General features: G+C 40.0%; 1 non-coding gene across 1 annotated transcript; it reads left to right on the top strand.

Annotated features, from left to right (window-relative positions):
- Positions 1 to 4,078: 4,078 nt before the first annotated feature.
- LOC135270878 (small nucleolar RNA U3) lies at positions 4,079 to 4,291 on the top strand. Its single transcript, XR_010339036.1, has one exon. It is a non-coding gene; the product is annotated as a small nucleolar RNA U3 (small nucleolar RNA).
- Positions 4,292 to 20,053: the final 15,762 nt, after the last annotated feature.

Here is a 20,053-nt window from a genome sequence, read left to right as displayed (position 1 = left end):
AAGAAAGGAAATCAGCCTATCAAGGAGCTCTATGCACTCCCATGTTTATTGCAGCACTGTTCACAATAGCCAAGAATTGAAAGCAACTCAAGTGTCCATCAACAGATAAATGGATAAAGAAAATGTGGTACAATGGAGTACTATTCAGCCATAAAAATGAGATTCTGTCATTTGTAACGACATGGATGGAACTGGAGGTCATTATACTATGTGAAATAATCCAGGCACAGAAAGACAAACATCCCATGTTCTCACTTATTTGTGGGGTCTAAAAATCGAAACATTTAAATTCATGGAGATAGAGAATAGAAGAATGGTTACCAGAGGCTGGGAAGGGTAGGGGGAGAGAGGTGGGGATGGTTAACGGGAAAAAAATATACAAAGACTGAATACAACCTAGTATTTGATGGCACAGCGGGGGGACTATAGTCAACAATAATTTAATTGCACATTTTTAAATAACTAAAAGAGTATAACTGGATTGTTTGCTACACAAAAGATAAATGCCTGGGGATGGATACCTCATTGTCCATGATGTGATTATTCCATTGCATGCCTGTACCAAAATATCTTCTGTACCCCATAAATATATATACCTACAATGTATCCACAAAAATTAAAAAATAAAAAAATTCTTTAACTGCTCTGTGGACTGACCGCTTTAAGATCAGTGAGAGAGCTTTTTGCCTTCTAAAAGAAAATTGTGGTCAAATATACATAACATAAAATTTACCATTTTAACCATTGTTAAGTGTGCCATTAAGTGACATTAAGTACATTCACATTGTTATATCGCCACTGTCTTTTTCCAAACCCATTTCTTACCCCAACAGAAGCTCTGTAACCATTAAGCAACTATTCCCCACCTCCAGCCCCTGGTGACCTCTAATCCACTTTCTGTTGCCTTTTCTGATGCCATATATAAGTGGAATCACATAGTTGTCCTTTTGTGACTTTGTTTCATTTAATAGAATGTCTGCAAGGTTCATCCATGTCATAGCATATTACAGAACGTCCTTCTTTTTTATGTCTGACTCATACTCCATTGTATGGATATACCACTATATTGGTTATCTATTCATCTGTTGATGGAATTGTGTTTTTTTTCCCCTTTTGGGTATATGAATAATACTGCTATGAACATGGTTGCACAAATATATGTTTGAATTCCCGCTTTCAATACCTTCAGGTATATACCTAGAAATGGAATGGCTGGATCATTTGGTAATTCTGTTTCACTTTTGTGGAACTACCACACAGTTTCCACAGCAGCAATACCATTTTGCATTTCTATCAGCAATACACAGAGGTTCCAATTTCTCCGCATCCTCACCAATATTTGTTTTCCCTTTTTTAAAAAATAGCCATCTTAATGACTTCTCCTATCTAATGGTATTGAACTAGAATCTTATTGTAATTTTGATTTGCCTGATGACTAACTTGGAAGCTTCTAAACAAATGCACATTTCTTAACTCTACCTTTGGAAATTTGGCTTGGCTCTGAGGTTGAGACTATGGACCCGGCTGGTATGGCCTCCCACCCCGGACAGAAATCTATTTTTGTAATTTCCCAAACTGTTAATCTAGTCTCTGTACAACTCTAATAATATGGAACTTGCTGCTTTGTCAGGAAGCCCATGCCATTTTTACACAGTTTTAGTTATTTATCTTCTAATCAGAACTTGTGTAATTTATAGCCACTGATACAGTCTTGCATGGCATGTTTCATGACTAAAGTGTTCCATTCCCTCAACTCTGCTTCATCCAGCCCCTTCAGCCTGTTCCTCCTCAAGCTTTCTCAGCCATCCCCATAGCAAGGCTGCATCTGGCAAGCTTCCTCTGTGTTCCCATAGCATCTTAAGCTTTCTCCATCATGATGTTTCCATGTGTGTCGTAATTTCCTGTTTACTTGTCTGCCTCCCCTATGACACTATGAGCTCCTTGAAAGCTCACAGCTGTCTACAACACTGTTCACTGATGTCTCCTCACTGGCCAGTGCCTAAAGTGGGCCTGCAACAAAAGGTGGTTGATGCATTTGTTGAAAAACACAAGCTCTATACTAAATACATAAGACACTTTGGATATTCTTCAGTAGGTAATAAAGTATACTTGTTAACATTAGGAGCTCCTCAATCAGCAGGAAGAAAGAGAATTTACTAAAGCACAGTTTTCAGATTGCATGATAGAATCCTAAACCATTAAGAAATTGCATCTGTAAGCACAGGGAACTGAAGAGGCTGCCTACTTCCTTTCTCTCTCCACTTTTCTCTCTTCAACAGATTTCTTGCGAGCATATATAATATTTGTTCAACCTGGGTTTTCTGTGAGCTAAAGAAAAATAAAACACCTTAGGGTGTATTTAAACAACCACAGAGTTATATTTTTACTTGTGCATTTTACCTACAGCACTGGAAAAAGTAATTTTGTCTCAATTAGGGTAGGTCTTTTCAACTGCTGACATATGTTTATAGAGCATCTGGATATAATCTGATTAGCATCTGGTGTAAGCCTGTGAGATACTATCTATCTCCTGAGGTCTCCCTTGGAGAAGGAAAGGCATAAACGTGCACTCAGCTGGACCATCCCAGTGTTGACATCTGCTGTTGGGTCACATATCTGGGCCTCCCATCCTCCAACTTCGCTAAAGTTTATCTGGACAAAGAGTATCACCCCCATACTCTCAAGGTCCCACTTTAATTGGAGCAGAAAACCAGTGTCAGCACTTCGGCCAAAAAAAAAATCTTAATTTTTTCTCTCTTCTTCTCCCCTGCATATGTTAGAGCCAGCATGGAATGAATCACACATCTAGAGATAGAAAAGTATCAATAATTGATATGCCTCTCCCTGTTCAAGCTGCAAACATTGCCAGCTCTTCGGTTTATGTATTCCCCATTCACCTTCAGTTTTCATTCTCAGATAAAGTTGCATGATACATCCCTTGAGAAGAATTCGTCTCTTGTTTTTTTTTAAATTTTTTATTTGTATTTTTTTTTGTCCTGCATTTTGGAGGCAAAGATTTAAAGGAAAATACTTTCATGAGGTTGTACTTGTTTATTTTTGTTTTTTAGAGCAATACAGCTGGCTTCCCAAGATGTAAACAAATGGGCACCCCTCCCCCACCCAATGCTCAATTATTTATGCTTAATTAATGCACATAACTGAATTGAGGATAAAGGAGTAGACACCTCACATTCATCACCCAGCATAGAACAACTGAACTAGGAAGGCCTAGAAAGTTTATTCTGTTTAAGAATGGAGGAGGAAAAAAAGGGAGGGGTGGCTTTAGTCATTGATAAGTTGTTAGTTGTGCAGGATCTGATATAATCCTAGCTTCATAAGTTTTTGTGGTGGGTTTGGGGAGAGAGGGTGGCCTGTAAGCATTTAACTGAGTCTCATATACCCTTTACCTGTTTAAGTACCATAGCAACAAACAAACATACTAATTTATTTTAGAGATTCAGGCAATAAATATTCATTGAGTGTTTCTAATTTGTCAGGTACTAGATTGCATGCCAGGTATACCAAACGGAGCATCTGTCCTTACCCTAGATGGAGTCTAGTGAGGGATACTGGCCATCAGAAGTGATCACACACATCAATGCAGTGTCCTGAACTGTGGGAAGGTTATAAGTGAGAATGTAGAGCCCAAGAAGAATGAGAGTAAGAAGGTGCTCTGACTAAAATGATGAGGAAGGGCCTCTCAGGATATGACATTTCAGTTGACACCTGGCAGCATGTCAGCTAACACTCAGCAGTAGCAGTCAGCTGGGGGCAGAGAGTTCAAGACAGAGGGAACAGCCAGTGCAAAGGACAAAAAGAGCCTGGCACATTCAAACAACTGAAGTAATGCCAGTGTAGGTGAAGCCAAGAATGAGAGCAAGAGGGATGGGACTTGGAGGAGGAAGGAGGTTGGCAGTGCTACGTTACACAGGCATTCTAGGTCTTACTAACATTAGTAGCCTTGTCCTAAGGACAATAAAGGGTATTAAAGATGTTTAAATTGGGAAACAGCATAATCTATTTAGAAACAATGGTTGTTTAGAGAATGAATTGTAGGGAACAACAGTAAAAGCGGGGGAAGATTATACTTTCAGGAATCATTTCTGTAGTTTGTTACTAGAGAAGTTTCTCTGAATGTGTAAAGCATGAAAAACCACAAGGAGACACAGGGTCTGCTCCTGGCTGAAAAGCCAGCTCTTGGTGTTGCTCTGCTGCAACTGTTATTTGCCATTGAAAATCATTCTTCTCTTCCTCTGGGAGAGTAAGAGGGGGAGACTGCAGTCTGAGTGGTTCCATATTTTTTAAAAAATAGAAACAGGAAAACAAGTCATGGAAGAGAATGCTAATTGCCCATCTAATAACCATCTTCCTCTCTACACAGATCTCTGATTTTATTTCAGTTGATGATGTGATTATATCTCCCAAACTCCCTTTCAGCAAGGACTAGACAATGAGATATAAGTAAGTGAAGTTCTTGGGTATTGCTTCTGAAAGCCATCTGAGAAGGACTACGTCATCTGGAAGGAGGCTCTTTTGCACTTCACCTCCCTCCCCTAATGTGCTTCTTGGAGTGCAAATGTGATGGCTGGAGATCTAGCAGTTGTCTTGTCTTATGCCATAATCAGAAGATATTATGATGGCTTGGATCACAGAGGTGGCAGACGGGATGGAATGATGAAGGAATGGAAAGTGGAGGGCATGTCTAGGAAGGCTTTTAGTAAGAGGTTGTACTTACATTGCATTTTAAAAAACCAGAATGATTTGATCAAGTAAATAAACATTGGGGCTGGGCGCAGTGGTTCATACCTGTAATCTCAGCACTCTGGGAGGCGGAGGCAGGTGGATCATGAGGTCAGGAGATCAACACTGGCCTGACCAAGATGGTGAAACACCATCTCTACTAAAAATACAAAAATTAGCTGGGCATGGTGGTGGGCACCTATAATCCCAACTACTTGGGAGGCTGAGGCAGAGAATTGCTTGAACCGAGGAGGCAGAGGTTGCAGTGAGCAACACCACTCCAGATGTAGGAAGTCCTACATCTGGAAGCAAAAGGGCAATATCCACTATCATGAAAATACACAAAAATATAAACTCACTGGTAGAACAGACACATAAATGAGAAAGATAAAGGACTCAAATGTTACCCCTACAAAAAAACCACCATAAGCAATGGAAAACAAGAGAGAAAGAAAGGAACAAAGGTGATACAACATAACCAAAAAACAATTTTTAAAATGACAGGAATGAGCCCTTACCTATCATAAATAACCTTGAATGTAAACAGATTAAATTCTCCACTTAAATAGTATAGACTGGTTTACTAGATTTTTTTAACTGCCAAGCTATATGCTGCTTACAAGAAACTAACTTCACATATAAAAACACATGGGATGAAAAAAAGATATTCCATGTAAATGAAAACCAAAAGTGAATAGATACCAGATAAAACAGACTTTAAGTCAAAAACAGTAAAAAGAGACAAAGAAAGTCATATAGTGACAAAGGGATAAATTCATCAAGAGGATATACCAATCTTAAACATATATGTACCCAACACTAAGGTCCCTACATATATAGAGCAAATATTATTTAATCTAAAGGAAGAGATGGACTCCAACACAACAGTTGGGAACTTTGATACCCTATTCTCAGCACTGGACGGACCAGACAGAATATCAACAAAGAAACATTGAATTGTTTGTACTTTAGACTAAATGGACCTAACAGGCAATTACAGAACATTTTATCCAACAGCTACAGATTACACATTCTTCTCATCAGTAAATGGAACATGATCCAGAATGGATCATACATTAGGCCACAAAACAAGTCTCAACAAATTTTAAAAACTCAAAATCATGTCAAGCATCTTCCCAAACCACAGTGGAGTAAAAGTAGAAATCAATACCAAGAGGAATTTTGGAAAGTGCACAAATACATGGAAATTAAACAACATGCTCCTAAACAACCATTGGGTCACTGAAGAAATTAAGAAAGAAAGAAAAAATACAGAGAAATAAAAATGGAAACACAACATACCAAAACCTATGGGAGACAGCCAAAGCACCACTAAGAGAGAAATTTATAGCAATAAATTCCTCCATCAAAAAGGTAGAAAGATTGCAAATAAACAACCTAATAATGTACCTCATAGAACTACAAAAGAATAAACAAAAACCAAAATTAGTAGAAGGAAAGAAATCATAAAGATCAGAGTAGAACTAAATGAAATAGAGACTAAAAATAAAATACAACAGATCAATAAAATGAAAAGTTGGCTTTTTGAAAAGATAAACAAAATCTATAAACCATTAGCTAGACTAAACAAGAAAAAAGAGAAGACCCAAATAAACAAAATCAGAAATGGAAAAGGAGACGTTACAGCTGATATGACAGAAATACAAAAGATCATGAGAAACTATTATGAACAGTTATATGCTAACAAACTGGAAAACCTAGAGGAAACAGATAAATTCCTGGACACATACAACCTACTAAGATTGAACCAGAAGGAGATATAAAAACCTGAACAGACCAATAATGAGTACAGAGATTGAATCAGTAATAAAAAATCTCCTAACAAAGAAAAGCCGAGGACTGGATGGCTTCACTGCCGAATTCTACCAAACTTTCAAAGAGGAACTAATACCAATTCTCCTCAAACTATTCAAAAAAATAGAAACATATTCCTAAGACCAAAGCCCAAGTGAGTTTTCCCCAAGACCCAAGTTGCAAGACAGAAGATGAAAATCTGAAATATTTTAGTAACAAATTAGCAATCAAAAAGAAATACATATTTTAAAAATTTATATGATGAAACAGTCCCATTCCATCATCCTGAAATTTACCTTTCATCCTTCCTACCCTATTAAATTAAATGTCACTGCAATCATCTTGATGGCTTTCATTTATCTTTTGCTTGACTGTCTATGTGTAATGCTCTGTGAAAATCCTCCCTTTGGTTTTTCTCTGCTTCTCTCTCCCCTCTCTGCTTCTCTTTTTTTTCTCTCTCTCGCTTTTATTCTGGTGAGCAGTGATGTACACCCAAATATCTAAGTTTCTCTGGAATTCCTTATGTACTCATTGAAGCTACCAGTCCATCATAGTTCTATGTTACTGGCCCCATGTCTTCCCTACCCCTCAGAAGCCCACACAGATCTGGGGCTCAGTGAGTTGGGGCACACCTTCAAAGATCACTCAGGATGTCTGGACTAGCTGAATCGGGCAAAAGCATTGGAACCACCCAGGCAGCTCTGAACTCCAGGGAAAGTCATCCTGCAGCTGCCCTCAGCAGCCTGTTCCAAGATCTGTCCACACCGGCAATCAGAAAGTTTTCTTAACAACTCACCTAAGTCATACCATGCAGATTTGGCAAGGACAGTGGCCATTCATGCTAGCCTCTCCTAGTCTTCTTTTCCAGTTATGAAAAGCTTGGACTTCCCCATGCACACACACCCTCCACTCTGCTCCTCCAGGGAGTGAGAAATTTGGATCAGAAATTAACTCAGGACTCCCAGCTTCAGCTGGCCATCTGGCATGACTGCTGCCTCCAAATTATGTTCACATCCGCAGATAACCAAGTGGATTATCTCCAGGAATCATCTTCTCAGTGAGAAGAGAGGAGGTGGAGAAAAATATCACGTTCATTTCTTGCCTAGAAAAGACCGCTGACATCAGCTATTTGCCCTTTCTGGCAATAATATTTGATTGCTGCTCCGTAATACAAAGCCCGAATCAGGCTTATTAGTTTCAAATTAAAAGGCCCTGAAGGGCAGCCAGGGTTTCCAGGACTGGCATTCATTGCAGTCTGGCACAGTGATAGAGCTGACAGGCCCCAGCTCGGAAGAAGTCAGCAAGGGTTTAGAATACCCGGAATGCCTCACTGGCACATTAACCACTGCAGGTATAATTAAGATGCATGTCCCTCTGTTTCTGGATGCCATCCCTTTGTTGACAAGTTGCTCAGAGAATGAAAGCTAATGTTTACCAATTAGCCCAAGCAAAACATTGTCGGGGAGGCAAATCTGGGACAAACACGATGTCTTGCTGGTCTCCCTTAGCACATAATAAAATTGAAGTCAGTACATCCAGCTGGTAAGAATCTCTGTCCATAAACTCAAGACATATAACCTTTCTTTACATTCCTTAAATCAGTGGTTCTCAGTCAAGTACAATTTTGCCCTCCACGGGACATTTGTCAATGTCTGGAGACATTTTTGGTTGTCACAACTGGGAAGGGGATGCCACTAGCATCTAGTGAGCAGAGTCCAGGGATGCTGCTAAACACCCTACAGTGCACAGGTCAGTGCACCAAACAAAGAATTATCCATACCAAAATGTCAATTGTGCTAAGGTTGAAAAACCCTGCCTTAAATCAACATGATTTCTACTTCTAGCTTCCCATTCCTCTGGCAAAATGATTAATGTCTGTTATTATTGCCGGTTTTGTTTGGACCCAGAGCTGTGCCACAGTTCTGTGGTCTTAGGCTGAGCCAAGGTTAGATGAGGGGTGCTATGCTTAGAAAACATGGAATTTTAGGCAGACGTGTTGGCTCACTCCTGTAATCCCATCACTTTGGGAGACTGAGGCGGGCAGATCACTTGAGATCAGGAGTTCGAGACCAGCCTGGCCAACATGAAACCCCATCTCTACTAAAAATACACAAATTAGCTGGGTGTGGTGGTGCATGCCTATAATTCTAGCTACTCAGGAGGGTGAGGCGGGAGAATCATTTGAACCCTAGAAGGCGGAGGTTGCAGTGAGCTGAGATTGTGCCACTGTACTCCAGCCTGGGTGATGGAGTGAGACTGTCTCAAAAAGAAAGAAAGAGAGAAAGAGGTAGGGGGGTAGAGAGAGACAGAGAGAAAGAAAAAAAAGAAAAAAGAGAAAAGAAGGCATGGAATCTTCTGGGAGGTGGTCAAGCCCTCATCTGCCTGAGACCCTTTGTCCTTCCTTTTCTATTCAGCAGAGTTCCATAGCACTTTCTCCTCTTCTGTCCTAGCCTGGGAGAATCCCTTTATCTAGTCTCTATTCCCTGCTTTCTGCCACTCTGCCTCTTCTCAGCCTCTTCTTCCTCTCAGTACTTAGGAAATCTCCTGAGAAAAGAAATTTCTCAAGCCCCCTCTACTGCCATCTTTGCCATATACCTCCCGAGAGCCTTGCTTGACTAAAGAATAGGGAAAGTAGGACAGAGTAGGCAGGAAAAAAACCACATAAATTAATATTCAAAATATTATTCAGTAGTTACAAAGGCAACAATGAAGTCAGGTTAAGGAGTTTGTGCCATCCTTGCCCTGGGCCGTTCAGGAGTCCCCAAGCCTTCTTCCCACAGCTCTACCTTTCATGCCTATGGGTGGTGGGAAGTTATTAACATTAGTTATCAGATATGTTCACCTAAGTTATCATCATACTCCTGTGAGAAAGATTTTAAGTTCTCAGCCCTAGAGAAGGTTTCATGTCAACATTTTCACATTGGCATAAGAATAAAAAGTTTCAACTGGGCCTGATGGCTCTTGCTTGTAATCCCACCACTTTGGGAAGCCGAGATGGGCAGATCACTTGAGGTCAGGAGTTCAAGACCAGCTTGGCCAACATGGTGAAACCCCATCTCTACTAAAAATAAAAAAAAAATTAGCCAGACATGGTGGCAGGCACCTGTAATCCCAGCTACTTGGGAAGCTGAGGCAGCAGAATCACTTGAACCCAGGAGGTGGAGGTTGCAGTGAGCTGAGATCATGGCATTGCACTCCAGCTTGGGCAAGAAGAGTGAAACTCCATCTCAAAAAAAAAAAGAGAGTAAGTTTCATATTTGTACTCTCAATAATTAGAGCTGACCCATCTGTGCCAGAGTCACCCTAAGAATAAAAGCTTTCAGCAGTGATCCCACAGCATCATTAAAATTACAAATAACCATTCTGCTGAACCCCTAAATCTCTTTTCCTTAGATTCTGTGCAGTGGAAATAAAAAGATTGTGATACGTGAACATTGTTTATAGAAGAAAAAAATACAGGAAAAAACAAAACCTAAAAGTTCATTAATAGAGAAATGAATTGGGAAATGAATGAATTGGGGTCCGTCCCTATGATGTGTGACAGTTATGTTATATGTCAACTTGACCACATGTCCGGATATTTGGTCAAATATTATTCTGGCTATTTCTGTAAAGGCGTTTTTAGATGAGATTAATATTTAAATTCATAGACTGAGAACAGCAGATTACCCTCCATAATGTCTGTGGGTCTCATTCAATCACAGGAAGGCCTTAATAGAACAAATACCTCTCCTGAACAAGAAGAAATTCTGCCAGCCGACCATCTCTGGACTCTGACTGCAACTCTTCCCTAGGTCTCTAGCCTGTGGCCAGTCCTGCAGATTTTAGACTTAATAAGCCTTCACAGTTGCATGAGTCAATTCCTTCATAAATCCATCTCTCTATCTATTTATCTGCACTTCCTGTTGGTTTTGTTTCTCTGGAGAACCCTGACTAATACACCATGGATGATTACGCACCTATGAGTTGGCTCTACACCTAGGAACCTGGAGGAATTTATATGATGCATTATTAAGTGGAAAAAGCAAGATACAAAGATACATGTTGTAAGAGAAGCAGTGGCCAAAAATGTGCATGTGTTTATTGGCACAGAAAAAGAGAGGAAAGAAAACACAACAAGTTTTAACAGTGGTTATCTGGAAGGGGCCTAGGGAGGGAGGTAAAAAGAAACAATTGAAATACGAAAATATTCATCAGATAATGTTGATGAAAATTGTAGAATATTAAATATTCCAATATTATTAAAAGCAGGAAAAGTACTGAATATGCCTACAGGCTGGGATTAGAAGTTAAAATAGAAAAATTTTTGAATTGTTTGGATTGTTTTTGGATTGGGATATGGGGACACTCTTTTTCTTGGATATCTGATACTTCAATATTACAATAATTAAAAAATATATATTCCTGGGTATGAGCCCCAACAATTCAAATTTTTAAGGTGACCAGGGAGCTGGGAGAGTGAGAATCAGTACTTTTAAAATAAAGGCCCCAGGAGTAATTCTTGATGCATCACTGAGTTTGTGAACTACTACCGCTAATTCAGTAATTATTATTTCAAGCTAAGGCACCCTTGATTTTTCCCTGGAAACAATTAGTGAAGGGGGGCCGCCAGTGTGAACAGGAGAGAAGTCCCAGAGCCTTGCTTAGCCCCATAGCTGAGTGGCCTGTCCCTAAGTACCCGCTACACCCCCTGAGAAGGTCTGATGATCTGGCCTTCCTGAAGGACAGGGAAGCAGGGGAGATCGGACTGGAGGTGCAGGCCATTCTCTGCTCCCACAGCTCTGCAGTCATATCCACTCACTTGCCATTGCTCTTTCCACTGACAACTTTTTGTTTTAGAAATGCAGACATTTGTGGCTGGGCACGGTGGCTCATGCCTGTAATCCCAGCACTTTGGGAGGCCAAAGTGGGCGGATTACCTGAGGTCAGGAGTTCTAGAGCAGTCTGGCCAACATGGTGAAGTCTTGTCTCTACTAAAAATACAAAAATTAGCCGAGCGTGGTGGCAGGTGCCTATAATCCCAGCTACTCAGGAGGCTGAGGCAGGAGAATCCCTTGAACCCGGGAGGCAAAGGTTGCAGTGAGCTGAGATCACACCACTGCCCTCCAGCCTCGGGGACAAGAGCGAGACTCTGACTCAAAAAAAAAAAAAAAAAAAAAAAAAAAAAAAAAAGCAAACATTTATATGGCACTGTATAGTGACTTCATGTACCTTATCTCATTGGACTCTCTCTCATCCCTGACAAGGTAGGGATGAGAGTTGTTGTTGCTATTGTCTCCTTCTACAGATGGTGACAATGAGTCTTGGAAACTAGTTAGATAACTTCTCCTGACTCAACTATTTCATAGAAGAGATGGAACCTCGAACCCCAAGTCTGCCTTTCAATTCCTTTTTCCTGTTCCACCCACCACATGGCCTTCTCACCTTATTTAAATTATTCATGGAAGGACATCCTCTTTTGCATTTCTTAAATATTCAGTCTTTAATCTTAGATGATAAGATGTGAAAAACATTTTCTTATGATTGACATAGGATTTGACCCACGCTGTTATATCTTCATGTTTGCGTTCCTTGTTAGCTGTTTCACATCTGCTTTTGTTAGTCATTCCATGTGGGGGTTTAACTTTATACTGTAAGATTATTCAGGGTAGAGTTTTACAAACATTTTTGGGACAATGCAAACTGAAATTGGCAAGATGTACTTCCCCCTAAGTAGAAACTATTGTTCCCTTGATGGGATGGTTTGTCTTCTTCATTCCAAGGGAACTTGAACAATGAGTTTGAAAGCTGCTTCCCAGGAGGCAGAGCAAACAATACCACACCTGAGAATTAAAGCAGAGAAACATCTTGAAATTTGTGATAAGAGTGTAGTCCTCCAGTTAAGGAAAACTTTCCTGGTTTAAAAAAATACACAACATGGAGTAGAGCCAGGTCCATGGGCAGCAGCAGGAGCATATCATCACTGCTAGCAGAACACTGGTAACTGGATTTTTGTTCCTGACAAAATGAAAAGGTCTGCTTTTTTCCTCATGGAAACAATTTTCCAAAAGAAACCCAAATATATTTCCAAAATATTTCCCAAGTGTCAGCAACTATTAAGTAGAAAACATTGATTAGTCAACAGAGTAGAGGAAAAAAGGGGCTTTGAGTTAAGGCAATCACTTGGTTAATTTTGAAGATCCACGCAGATGAAGTTAGCGAGTCTCAACAAGGCTTAAGGTATTTGTTCAAAGTTGCTCCACAGTAAGCTGGTGTCATTTGCAAAAGAGCTGGTGACCTAGAGATAGGGCTGCAGGCCATTCTAGAGGTGAAGTCAAAACTATCTTATTGTCAAGAGGATGGAATAGCCTCATCTTAATAAGAAGCAAGATGTCACAGTATGAGAAAGAGAGAGGGGAGGGAGAGAGAAAGACAGAGAGAGAGAGAGAGAGAGAGAGAAAGAGAGAGAGAGAGAGTGTGTGTGTGTGTGAGCGCACAGAAAGGCCTTTTATTCATCTAACCCATAGTGATGGTTCCTTCAGCCTCTTATCTTCCCACTGCTTAGTGGCATCAACCCCTTTAATTAGTAATCCAGATGCCCAGCCAGCCCACCTTTATGAAGGGCACTGAAAAAGAGCCCAGTTCCATTTTTGTATTATCTTCATAAGGCAGACAGGAAAATACCATCTTGCTGTTTCCTTTAAATTAGTAAAAAGAGCCCTCTGAATCCAATAGTTTCTGCCTAAGTGAACAATGGACCACCCTAAAAAGGAAGAGAACAGAGGTCTTTGGAGTTGTAGCAATATAGAACTGACTAAAATTAAAATTCCAAGGCAAGCAGTTTTGCTGTCAAACAAGTTGTCATAAATGTTTCATCACTGACTTTCCCAAAGCTCTGGCATTAAACATTAATACATAAACAGCTGAAATGTGTCTGCTTTTACCATGGGCTCTAGTCTTCCTCTTTCCTCCGCCGATCAGGAATAAGTAAAAGGCAGCATCAGGTTTTGCTTTATAGTTTGTCAAACGCTTTGAGATATGTGATAATGCCACAATAACCCCATGGGTGGCAATGCTATTCTTTTGCCCATCGCGCAGATGAAGTTAGCGAGTCTCAACAAGGCTTAAGGTATTTGTTCAAAGTTGCTCCAACAGTATGCAAAGAACCAGAATTTACACCTCTTCCTCTTCTCAGGCTGGTCAGTTACATTGCGGTCCATCCAAGTTTTGGGAAACTGTTGCAGCTGTTTTTAAAAAACGAGATGCCTCCCGGTGCACTAACACGAGGAAATTGCCACAATACTGAGCAAATACTGTGAAACCACAAGTATGTGTGTTCATGTACATGTGATGAATAGAAAGAGTTCTGGAAGTGTGCGCATACAATTGGTGGCAGTGGTTACTTCCATGGTGGTGCGTACGATGGGGGTGGAGTGCCTTCATTATTTACTTCATATACTCATGTATTGTTTAACTTTTTAATGACAAGGGTATGCTATGTTTGTCATAAACTTTCCTTTTACTCAAGATATATAACTGAAAGTTCCTTCATATCTCAAATCTTTTTTGCTGTCTCTGATTCTGCAGACCTGCGAAAAGCAAAAAGAATATCGTTATTCTCCATGTTCAAATGAATCCATGACAATAAACAGTAATGCACATAACCAGTGTCCCATAATATACCAACCATACTTGCTGTCATGAAAGGCAGTCCGTGAACTTAAAACAAGGAACTAACAAACACTGTCTCCTTTGTAGGTGCAAGACACTTTCCCATGATATCCAATTTGAGCCACTCACTACCTATGTAGAGGAGGCATAGTTAGCTCTGGTTCTATAGATGATAAATCCAGAACTCAGAGTAACAGTAATGTGCCCACGTTCACACACAAATATGTGGCAGAGCTGCATTAGTGCCTGTTCCATACCACGATGCCTCCTGGAAGCCTGCTTGATAAAATCATTTTTCAGTGAAACATAAGATTCAGGATAATGATTTTTTTGTGTTTTTACTTCTGTTTTTATGAGACCATTGAGTTTCATTCCTCTTGGCAATAATCTACATGATCCTAGCTTATCACAATAAAGAAGTCCCCTAGGAGGAAAAGAGGGGCCATTGGTTTGTATTATTATATTCAATATAAATTTTATGAGCTAAATATAATTTTTGGTAGCAGAGACATTTTGAGGTAGAGTTGATGATTGAGGCTTTCACAGCATCTCAAGCTGCCTCTTAACCCCAAAATGTTCATTCATAGATTGTTGTCCCCCATGGTTCTTTCCCTTGGCCCAGCCCACCTCTAAATGCAAGGAGGCTGAAGGCTCTCCTTGTGGGAGGATCAGATAGGTTGCAACTCTTGAAGCATCTTTGTTCCCAGATAGTGCTGCACTTTCCCTCCACCCTCAAGGGTCATAGTAAAAACCGTCAACTGGGAAAAGAAATCCACTTAATTTTTATTAAGCTACTTGACTTCTCCAGGGGTCTTTAACTTACATCTTGGTTAAATGGTAATTGGACACTCAAGAAATGGCCTCAACTCTCTCAAGTAAGTCTACAGGTTTGTTCAGGACCAGAAAAAATACAAATCCGAGAAGGGAAGGTCACCAAAATATTAACAGTGCTTTTGTGAAGTGTCAAGCTTGGAGTGCTTTTTTTAGTTCTTGCTTTAAACACTTCTGTTTTTTTCCAGATTTTCTACAACAAACATGTATTCACTTTTTCATCACAAATAAAATGTGATTTTTTTTTTAATTCTGAAAAGCATGATGCAAGAAGCTTTACATGCAGTATCATCCTAGTTCTCTAACCATGTGCTTACAGAATTACTGGGAAGAAATAAGCCAAAATGCTTACAATGTCTGTTCCTAAATAAGGGCCTTATGGTGGCCATATATATATATATATACACAAACACACACACACACACACACACACACACACACACACACACATATATATTATAATATATATATATAATGTGTATTTCAAATTCTTTCTAAAGAGTCAACAGAGGATTTATAACCTTAAATAATGAACATATTTTTGAAAGCTTGAAATTCAAGGAGGAGTGTGAGAAGGGGAGAATCTGAAATTCCACATTGTTGTTACTATTCCTGTAGTAATGACATATACCCTTAATTCCTGGAAGAGTTGAGATTTCTCCAAAATGGCTAATTTATACTTGGAGAACAATATATCCATCTTTCAAGATCTGGGTCCCAAATACTCTAATTTCTCCTAAATTGACCTAAGTTATTTCAAAATATCGAATGACCCTCAAGTTACCTAATGAGCCTCACAAAATATCTCAGGAGCCTCTACACCATGCCAGGTATCCTGCTCAAGGCTGCCTGAAACATGCTGTCATCTTCAGGTCATCTCCTTTTACTGGTGTCCCCCAAGCACTCTCACTTCCCCTGCAGATGCTCGTCTCAGGGGCAGTTCACTAAAGGGATCCAAACAGACACCACAAGTCCTTTGCTCTTTCCTTTAATTTTTTTTTCTTTTTCTATGATCCAGAGTTATTTTTACTGGGTCAGTCCCTATTATCATAAATGAGATTTCACCTCTCAGACAATATGATGATCTTTTGACTTAGCAAGTCACCATCGAACTCCGTTGTAAGATGGCGTTAAATGCAGTACTTGGAGATGAAAGAGGAGACCTAAAAGAGGAATTGGAATACAGGCATTAGCTTCCTGGTTCTGTTAGTCATCATCAAAATTATGACTGAATTTTATACAGTAGCCATTGCTTAAAAAGAATACTCCTCTGGCCAGCTGCATGTAATTTGAGACATTGTTACACTAAATAAAGGTCTTTGGCAAAACTGTGAATTAATCGATGATGCCAGACCAGTTTTTTAGACATATAGAGAGTTCTGAATTTAGGACTTGGTTTAAAACTGGAATTGTTTGCCTTAAGTGAAAACTTTAATTTAAAAAGGGGAGAGGACTATCTTTTCTAGGAGGTGACAACCATGACTAGAAATTGCAGATGTAAATCACAGTAGTTAAGTAGCATCAAAAAAAGAAATCTGTTTGTGGAGTTAAAAATTCCTCCGTTGACACAATACAGTAAATGCAATATGGTGACACAAACCATTTAAGTAAATACCAGCTCTAATAATAGCCCTGTATCAATTGGAAAGTATTTTTATCATGTGTATGCTAGCTCCCCAGCCATAGCTTTTAAAAACCAGAACAAAATGTGTAATCACTGTGTCCCCGTTTCAGAGAAAGAAATGATTGATTGTTTGATCCCAGGAAACATTGGTCCTACCTAATGGGTCCTTAGTGCTAAGAATAATGGAGGAAAAAACTCTGTGTGTCATTTGATAACTTCCCTGACTGAGGAGAAGAGTCTGGGAGGGAAAGGCATAGAATAAGGAAAGAGGAAACTTAATTCCCCAATTAATCTCACTCTGCTTCTGACATAATTCTGGATGGCATCGAATATTAAAAATTGGCATGCTCCACATTCATATTCTTCCGTTCCATGCTGCCTCCCATCCATCTCTGTCAGATTTTCTCTGCAGAATGGAAATAGGACTCCCCAAGGACTTGTAGAGAGAGAGGAAAAGAGTAGGAGTCCTCCCTAAACTTTCCAATACTTGATTTGGTTTTCACCTGAAGTTCAAAACCATTCCACCTGAGGTGGTCCAAAGAGATTACAGTTGTTCTCACAGTGACGGTTTGAATAGGCCCATGCTCCTTGACACTCCCTTTCAAACCTGGAGCCTAGTTCCCATTGCCTTAAGTGTGAGTTGGAGGTATGGACTCATTTCTAACTAATAAAATATGGCAGAAATGGCTGGGTGAGACTTCTGAAACTAAGCCATAAAAGGTATCATGGTTTCCTCTTTGCTCTTTCTTGGATTGCTCAGTCTCAGGGAAACCACCTGCCATGATGTGAGGACACTCAAGCAGTTTTGTGGACAAGCCTGTGTAGCTAGGAACTGCCAATAGCCAGGAACTGAGGCCCCCTGCGAATAGCCACATGAGTGAGCTGTTTTAGGAGCATATCCTCTAGCCTCAGTCAGTCTTAGTCCTCATAAGCAGGTCATCAGTTGGAGGTAGGAGAACATCCTGTTATACAGAAATGTTCATTGTGACTATGGGCCTTCCTGAGGCAACATTTTCCCTTCTTAACCTCAAAGGTGAAATATAGGTTGGAGAGAGGTGGCAGGGGAAAAATAATACGAGGACTGTTTTAAATATTATGATTGGTTTGTTTGTTTTGTAAAGTCCATTGGAACCTTCTTGGGCAAATTGGGGAAGCCTTTATGGTGTGCCTAGGTGTCATGAATTCCTAAAAGGAAATATAATGATAGGGCAAGACAAATTCCACCCCTCTTCTTTTCTATTTGGTGAATGGGATCTCCTGGAGGCCCAAGTTGACATCCTCAGTTACTCCTGATGTCAAGCCCAGTCAGCAGCTTTGCTGCATCCTTAAAGACTCTGAGCTAAAGCCACTTAGCTCAGCCACTCCCATCTTTCCAACTATACAAAACTCTGGCCTAATAAATGTTCATTGATCTAACTGTTAAATTTTTAGTGTTAAATTTTTAGGTAGTGTGTTATACTCAGTGATAGACAACACATTCACCTTTCCTCTTGAGCAACTTGATAACTAACATTTAAACCTTGAACTTGTATTCTGAGCTAACATTATATTCCCTAACTGCTTTCAGACAGATTTAATGAGTTTTACATCTTTCAGCTATGCGGTTGTCACATACGGTTGGCAGTTGAAATCATCTTGTTCATCTCCTCATTCTGTGGATCTAAAGTGGCCTAGCTGTGCCCATAGTCAATGGCAGAGATGCCAGTGTTCCGATTAGGATGAATAATTTTAATAATTTTAATGTGGCAGAGTTTTAAAATGTATTAATAGCACAGACCGGAATTCCTCTTAGGAAGACACAATTGTCTTGGAAAAGCACCTTAATGAGATTCCAAGAAAAAAGATAAGGTCATAAGAGCATAGATTTGGCAGAGGCTGGTGTGTTGGAAAGAATTACATCACACCAGTGAAAGTGGTGGTGGGAAAAAGTGAGAGAAGTACTAGGTGACTGAGAAGGAAATGGCTGAGGGTGTTTAAGAAACAGAAATTTTCAGCATTAAGTTTTGAGCAGTTTACATTTCTGCAACAGAACTCCCAAGACTTTGAGGAAAATGGTCTGCTTGTGTGAGTCATTCATTTAATGGAAATTGGGAAGAAAGGGCTGGCAAGGTGTGGGAACTGAGACCACAGAGGAGTTACTTGGCAGAATAAAAAGTTCAGGGCCGTGAGTAATTCACAAACACCTACAGACCGCAAGAAATTTAAAGAAGTCTTGCAGACAACATTATGCTTCTCAAATATCTATGAAAAGCAGGTCTGGGTCAAGCAAGGTGACCCAGCTGACATCTGAATTATGTACATTGCTCCTTTGTTTTTATGTTCAGAGTTCTATCTATCTTTCCAGATTATGATGTTACCTAGACTTTATCTTTGTTCTATTTCTCTAGACTGTGATGTTAACTAGACTTCACCTGAAACATACGTAGTAAATACAGCTCATCATAGATGACTCCCTGGCTGTGTGTGGGGTGTGTGTGTGTGTGTGTGTGTGTGTGTGTGTCTGTTTGTGTGTTTCTTGTTTTTTTCTAAAGTGTTACAATCTTTAGTATGTATAACAACGCCATGAGGTAGACAGTATGTTTTAGTTAGTTCCAGCTGATATATCAGAATACCATAGACTGAGTGGCTTAAACAACATTTATTTCTCGCAGTTCTGGAGGCTGGAAGTGTGAGATCAGTGTGCCAGCATGGCCAGGTTCTTGGTGAAAACCCTATTCCTATTACAGATAACCATGTGGAGAGCAGACAGAGAGAGGAAGCAAACTTTCTCATGTCTCTTCTAAAAATGGCACTAAGCTCAGCATGTGTGCTCTACGCTCATGACCTAATTACCTCCCAAAGGCCTCATCTGTAAGTACCATCACATTGGAGAGTTCAACATATGAATTTTGGAGGGACACAAACATGCAGTCATAACATACTACTACTGCCATTATTTTACAGAGGAAGAAACCAAGACTTAGCTGTGTGTCTTGAGACATTTAATGTAACAAACAGAAGTGTCAGGATTCAAACTGGGCTTCTTCAGCTGACAGCCAAAATTGTTAAGCATTTTGCCATTGCCATCTTCCTACTGAAAAGGAGGGAAATGTTGCAAAGGATCCCAAGAGGAGAAAAAGGGTTGTGATAATAAACCAGTGGGCTGGGAGTGGAACAAAATCACAAGAAGAAAAAGCAATCCAGATAGACAAGGTGTTTTTTAAATGCATGAGCAGAAGAAATCATTGTCACCGGGGGGCATCTGGGAAGCCTTCCTTGAGCAGGTGGGACTTGAGATGCGTGCTGAAGAATAGATAGGACTGAGGGACGCAGAAAACATTCTAATCAGATAAACTTTGGGGGTGATTATGGCCAGAGGGTAAGAATGATCTGGCATGTTTGCAGAGAAAACCC

This window comes from Aotus nancymaae, unplaced genomic scaffold, assembly GCF_030222135.1.
Source record: "Aotus nancymaae isolate 86718 unplaced genomic scaffold, 86718_ANA_hifiasm-v0.15.2.pri h1tg000067l, whole genome shotgun sequence".
NCBI classification, from domain to species: domain Eukaryota; kingdom Metazoa; phylum Chordata; class Mammalia; order Primates; family Aotidae; genus Aotus; species Aotus nancymaae.
This window is presented reverse-complemented; position numbering and strand designations above follow the sequence as displayed.